This window comes from Cavia porcellus, unplaced genomic scaffold (genome assembly GCF_034190915.1).
Source record: "Cavia porcellus strain 051 isolate PalLab524CR breed Dunkin Hartley unplaced genomic scaffold, mCavPor4.1 scaffold_57, whole genome shotgun sequence".
In the NCBI taxonomy this organism is placed as follows: Eukaryota; Metazoa; Chordata; class Mammalia; order Rodentia; family Caviidae; genus Cavia; species Cavia porcellus.
Window position 1 is genome coordinate 2,692,072 of NW_026947540.1, and position 7,619 is coordinate 2,699,690.

Here is a 7,619-nt window from a genome sequence, read left to right on the forward strand (position 1 = left end):
TCTCCATCCTACATTGCCACACACTGCCTATCCTAATTCAGGTCCTCTGATTCACACCACCCCGTGATGTTTTTCTGACTCCTACTACTGAATGGCCTGTTAGAAACCCTTAGAATGTGCACCACCCTGCTATGTTTTTCACAAACCTATTCTACATTGCCACTGCATATTGGCTGCCTTCCCCAGCTAACCACCCCGTCTTGCTTTTCTCGATCCTACAATGCCACTCAATGCCTATTCTAATATAGGCCCTCTGATTCACACCATCCCATGATGTTTTTCTCACTCTTACTAGTGAATCGCCTGTTAAAAACTCTTACAATGCGCACCACCCCGCGATGTTTTTCAGAAACGTATCCTACTTTACCACCACATGTTTCCTGAACTCACCATGCTGACCACCCCGTGGTGCTTTTCTCCATCCTACATTGCCACTCACTCCTATCCTATATCAGGCCCTCGGATTCACACCACCTCGTGATGTTTTTCTCACTCCTACTAGTGAATGGCCTCTTAGAAACCCTAACAATGCTCACCACCCTGAGATGTTTTTCAGAAATATAACCTACATGGCCAACGAATGTTTCCTGACCTCCCCATGCTGACCACCCTGTGGTACATTTCTCCATCGTACATTGCCACTCACTGCCTATCCTAATACAGGCCCCCAATTCACACCATCCTGATATGTTTTTCTCACTCCTACTAGTGAATGGCCTGTTAGAAACTCTTACAATGCGCACCACCCCGCGTTGTTTTTCTCAAACATATCCTACATTGCCACCGCATGTTTCCTGACCTCCCCATGCTGACCATCCCGTGGTGCTTTTCTCCATCCTACATGGCCACACACTGCCTATTCTAATTCATGTCCTCCGATTCACACCACCCCGTGATGTTTTTCTCACTCCTACTAGTGAATGGCCTGTTAGAAACCCTTACAATGCGCACCACCCAGAGATGTTTTTCAGAAACCTATCCTACATTGCCACCATATGTTTAATGACCTCACCATTCTGACCACTCCGTGGTGCTTTTCCCCATCCTACATTGCCAATCACTGTCTATGCTAATTAAGGACCTCTGATTCACACCACCCCGTGATGTTTTCCTCACTCTTACTAGTGAATGGCCTGTTAGCAAACCTTACAATGTGCACCACCCCCGATGTTGTTCAGAAACCTATCCTACATTGCCACCGCATGTTTCCTGACCTCCCAGTGCTGACCCCCACTTGTTGTTTTCTCCATCCTACATTGCCACTCACTGCCTATCCGAATTCAGGCCCTCCAATTCACACCCTCCTGTGATGCTTTTCACACTCCTACTAGTGAAGGGTCTGTTAGAAACCCTTACATTGCGCACCACCCCGAGATATTTTTCAGAAACCTATCCTACATTGCGACCTCATGTTTCCCGATCTCCCCATGCTGACCACCCGTGGTGATTTTCTCCATCCTACATTGCCACACACTGCCTATCCTAATTCAGGCCCTCCGATTCATACCACCCCGTGATGTTTTTCTCACTCCTACTAGTGAATTGTCTGTTCCAAACCCTCACAATTCGCACTACCCCGCGATGTTTTTCAGAAAGCTATCCTACATTGCCACTGCATGTTTCCTGACCTCCCAATGCTCACCGCCCCCTCTTGCTTTGCTAGATCTTACATTGCCACTCACTGCCTAATCTAACTCAGGCCCTCCGATTCATACCACCCAGTCATGTTTTTCTCACTCCTACTAGTGAATGACCTATAAGAAAACCTTACAATGCGCAACACCCCGCGATTTTTTACAGGAACATATCCTACATTGCCACCGCATATTTCCTGACCTACCCATGCTGACCACCCCGTGGTGCTTTTCTGTATCCTACATTGCCACTCACTGCCTATCCTAATTTAGGCCCAAGGTTACACACCACTCCGCGATGATTTTCTCACTCCTACTAGTGAATGGCCTGTTTGAAACCCTTACAATGCGCACTACCACGCAAAGTTTTTGAGAAACCCATGCTACACTGCTACCGCATGTTTCCGGACCTCCCCATGCTGACCACCCCGTGGTGCTTTTCTCCAAACTACATTGCCACTCACTGCCTATCCTAATACAGGCCCTCCGATTGACACCACCCCAGGAACTTTTTCTCTATCCTACCAGTGAATGGCCTTTTAGCAACCCTTACAATGCGCACCACTCCGCGATGTGTTTCAGAAACCTATCCTACATTGCCACCGCATGTTTCCTCACCTCCCCATGCTGACCAACCCGGGGTGCTTTTCTCCATCCTACATTGCCACTCACTGCCTATCGTAATTCAGACCCTCTGATTCACACCACCACGTGATGTTTTTATAACTCCTACTAGTGAATGGCCTGTTAGAAACCCTTACAATGTGCACCACCTCTTGATGTTTTTCAGAAACCTATCCTACATTGCCACGGCATGTTTCCTGACCTCTAGATTCTGACTAACCCGTGGTGATTTTCTCCATCCTACATTGCCACACACTGCCTATCCTAATTCAGGTCCTCTGATTCACACCACCCCGTGATGTTTTTCTCACTCCTATTAGTGAATGGCCTGTTAGAAACTCTTACAATCCGCACCACCATGCGATGTTTTGAAGAAACCTATCCTACATTGCCATTCATGTTTCCTGACCTCCCCATGCTCACCGCCCCGTCTTGCTTTGCTAGAACCTACACTGCCACTCACTGCCTAATCAAATTCAGGCCCTCCGATTCACACCACCCCATGATGTTTTTCTCACTCCTACTAGTGAATGGCCTGTTAGAAACCCTTACAATGCGCACCACACCGCGATGATTTTCAGAAACCTATCCTACATTGCTACCGCATGTTTCCTGACCTCCCCATGCTGACCGTCCCGTGGCCTTTCTCCATCCTACATTGCCACTCACTGCCTATCGTAATTCAGACCCTCTGATTCACACCACCACGTGATGTTTTTATAACTCCTACTAGTGAATGGCCTGTTAGAAACCCTTACAATGTGCACCACCTCTTGATGTTTTTCAGAAACCTATCCTACATTGCCACCGCATGTTTCCTGACCTGCCCTTGCTGACCATCCCGTGGTGCTTTTCTCCATCCTACATAGCCATTCACTGCCAAACCTAATTCAGGCCTTCGTATTCACCTCAATCCGTGATGACTGTCTCACTGCTACTAGTGAATGGCCTGTTAGAAACCCTTACAAAGCGCACCACCTCTTGTTGTTTTGCAGAAACCTCTCCTACATTGCCACCGCATGTTTCCTGACCTGCCCATGCTGACCATCCCGTGGTGCTTTTCTCCATCCTACATAGTCATTCACTGCCTAACCTAATTCAGGCCTTCATATTCACCTGGCTCCGTGATGACTGTCTCACTGCTACTAGTGAATGGCCTGTTAGAAACCCTTACAACGCGCACCACCCCTTGATGTTTTTCAGAAACCTATCCTACATTGCCACCGCATGTTTCCTGACCTCCCCATGCTGACCATCCCGTGGTGCTTTTCTCCATCCTACATTGCCACTCAATGCCTATTTTAATTCAGGCCTTCCGATTCACACCACCCCGTGATGTTTTTCTCACTCCTACTACTGAATGGCCTGTTAGAAACCCTTACAATGTGCACCACCCCGCTATGTTTTTCACAAACCTATGCTACATTGCCACTGCATATTGCCTGACCTCCCCATGCTAACTACCCCGTCTTGCTTTTCTCGATCCTACAATGCCACTCAATGCCTATTCTAATATAGGCCCTCTGATTCACACCATCCCGTGATGTTTTTCTCACTCTTACTAGTGAATCGCCTGTTAAAAACTCTTACAATGTGCACCACCCCGCGATGTTTTTCAGAAACGTATCCTACTTTACCACCACATGTTTCCTGAACTCACCATGCTGACCACCCCGTGGTGCTTTTCTCCATCCTACATTGCCACTCACTCCTATCCTATATCAGGCCCTTGGATTCACACCACCTCGTGATGTTTTTCTCACTCCTACTAGTGAATGGCCTCTTAGAAACCCTAACAATGCTCACCACCCTGAGATGTTTTTCAGAAATATAACCTACATGGCCAACGGATGTTTCCTGACCTCCCCATGCTGACCACCCTGTGGTACTTTTCTCCATTGTACATTGCCACTCACTGCCTATCCTAATACAGGCCCCCAATTCACACCATCCTGATATGTTTTTCTCACTCCTACTAGTGAATGGCCTGTTAGAAACCCTTACAATGCGCACCACCCCGCGTTGTTTTTCTGAAACATATCCTACATTGCCACCGCATGTTTCCTGACCTCCCCATGCTGACCATCCCGTGGTGCTTTTGTCCATCCTACATGGCCACACACTGCCTATTCTAATTCATGTCCTCCGATTCACACCACCCCGTGATGTTTTTCTCACTCCTACTAGTGAATGGCCTGTTAGAAACCCTTACAATGCGCACCACCCAGAGATGTTTTTCAGAAACCTATCCTACATTGAGACCACATGTTTAATGACCTCCCCATTCTGACCACTCCGTGGTGCTTTTCCCCATCCTACATTGCCACTCACTGCCTATCCGAATTCAGGCCCTCCAATTCACACCCTCCTGTGATGCTTTTCACACTCCTACTAGTGAAGGGTCTGCTAGAAACCCTTACATTGCGCACCACCCCGAGATATTTTTCAGAAACCTATCCTACATTGCGACCTCATGTTTCCCGATCTCCCCATGCTGACCACCCGTGGTGCTTTTCTCCATCCTACATTGCCACACACTGCCTATCCTAATTCAGGCCCTCCGATTCATACCACCCCGTGATGTTTTTCTCACTCCTACTAGTGAATTGTCTGTTCCAAACCCTCACAATTCGCACTACCCCGCGATGTTTTTCAGAAAGCTATCCTACATTGCCACTGCATGTTTCCTGACCTCCCAATGCTCACCGCCCCCTCTTGCTTTGCTAGATCTTACATTGCCACTCACTGCCTAATCTAACTCAGGCCCTCCGATTCATACCACCCAGTTATGTTTTTCTCACTCCTACTAGTGAATGACCTATAAGAAAACCTTACAATGCGCAACACCCCGCGATTTTTTACAGGAACATATCCTACATTGCCACCGCATATTTCCTGACCTACCCATGCTGATCACCCCGTGGTGCTTTTCTGTATCCTACATTGCCACTCACTGCCTATCCTAATTTAGGCCCAAGGTTACACACCACTCCGCGATGATTTTCTCACTCCTACTAGTGAATGGCCTGTTTGAAACCCTTACAATGCGCACTACCACGCAATGTTTTTCAGAAACCCATGCTACACTGCTACCGCATGTTTCCTGACCTCCCCATGCTGACCACCCCGTGGTGCTTTTCTCCAAACTACATTGCCACTCACTGCCTATCCTAATACAGGCCCTCCGATTGACACCACCCCGGGAACTTTTTCTCTATCCTACCAGTGAATGGCCTTTTAGCAACCCTTACAATGCGCACCACTCCGCGATATGTTGCAGAAACCTATCCTACATTGCCACCGCATGTTTCCTGACCTTCCCATGCTGACCACCCCGTGGTGCTCTTCTCCACCCTCCATTGCCACTCACTGCCTATGCTAATTCAGGCCCTTTGGTTCACACCACCCCGTTTGTTTATCTCACTCCTACTAGTGAATGGCCTGTTAGAAACACTTACAATGCGCACCATCCCGCGATGTTTTTCAGATACCTATCCTACATTGCCACCGCATGTTTCCTCACCTCCCCATGCTGACCAACCCGGGGTGCTTTTCTCCATCCTACATTGCCACTCACTGCCTATCGTAATTCAGACCCTCTGATTCACACCACCACGTGATGTTTTTATAACTCCTACTAGTGAATGGCCTGTTAGAAACCCTTACAATGTGCACCACCTCTTGATGTTTTTCAGAAACCTATCCTACATTGCCACGGCATGTTTCCTGACCTCTAGATTCTGACTAACCCGTGGTGATTTTCTCCATCCTACATTGCCACACACTGCCTATCCTAATTCAGGTCCTCTGATTCACACCACCCCGTGATGTTTTTCTCACTCCTATTAGTGAATGGCCTGTTAGAAACTCTTACAATCCGCACCACCACGCGATGTTTTGAAGAAACCTATCCTACATTGCCATTCATGTTTCCTGACCTCCCCATGCTCACCGCCCCGTCTTGCTTTGCTAGAACCTACACTGCCACTCACTGCCTAATCAAATTCAGGCCCTCCGATTCACACCACCCCATGATGTTTTTCTCACTCCTACTAGTGAATGGCCTGTTAGAAACCCTTACAATGCGCACCACACCGCGATGATTTTCAGAAACCTATCCTACATTGCTACCGCATGTTTCCTGACCTCCCCATGCTGACCGTCCCGTGGCCTTTCTCCATCCTACATTGCCACTCACTGCCTATCGTAATTCAGACCCTCTGATTCACACCACCACGTGATGTTTTTATAACTCCTACTAGTGAATGGCCTGTTAGAAACCCTTACAATGTGCACCACCTCTTGATGTTTTTCAGAAACCTATCCTACATTGCCACCGCATGTTTCCTGACCTGCCCTTGCTGACCATCCCGTGGTGCTTTTCTCCATCCTACATAGCCATTCACTGCCAAACCTAATTCAGGCCTTCGTATTCACCTCAATCCGTGATGACTGTCTCACTGCTACTAGTGAATGGCCTGTTAGAAACCCTTACAAAGCGCACCACCTCTTGTTGTTTTGCAGAAACCTCTCCTACATTGCCACCGCATGTTTCCTGACCTGCCCATGCTGACCATCCCGTGGTGCTTTTCTCCATCCTACATAGCCATTCACTGCCTAACCTAATTCAGGCCTTCATATTCACCTGGCTCCGTGATGACTGTCTCACTGCTACTAGTGAATGGCCTGTTAGAAACCCTTACAACGCGCACCACCCCTTGATGTTTTTCAGAAACCTATCCTACATTGCCACCGCATGTTTCCTGACCTCCCCATGCTGACCATCCCGTGGTGCTTTTCTCCATCCTACATTGCCACTCAATGCCTATTTTAATTCAGGCCTTCCGATTCACACCACCCCGTGATGTTTTTCTCACTCCTACTACTGAATGGCCTGTTAGAAACCCTTACAATGTGCACCACCCCGCTATGTTTTTCACAAACCTATGCTACATTGCCACTGCATATTGCCTGACCTCCCCATGCTAACTACCCCGTCTTGCTTTTCTCGATCCTACAATGCCACTCAATGCCTATTCTAATATAGGCCCTCTGATTCACACCATCCCGTGATGTTTTTCTCACTCTTACTAGTGAATCGCCTGTTAAAAACTCTTACAATGTGCACCACCCCGCGATGTTTTTCAGAAACGTATCCTACTTTACCACCACATGTTTCCTGAACTCACCATGCTGACCACCCCGTGGTGCTTTTCTCCATCCTACATTGCCACTCACTCCTATCCTATATCAGGCCCTCGGATTCACACCACCTCGTGATGTTTTTCTCACTCCTACTAGTGAATGGCCTCTTAGAAACCCTAACAATGCTCACCACCCTGAGATGTTTTTCAGAAATAT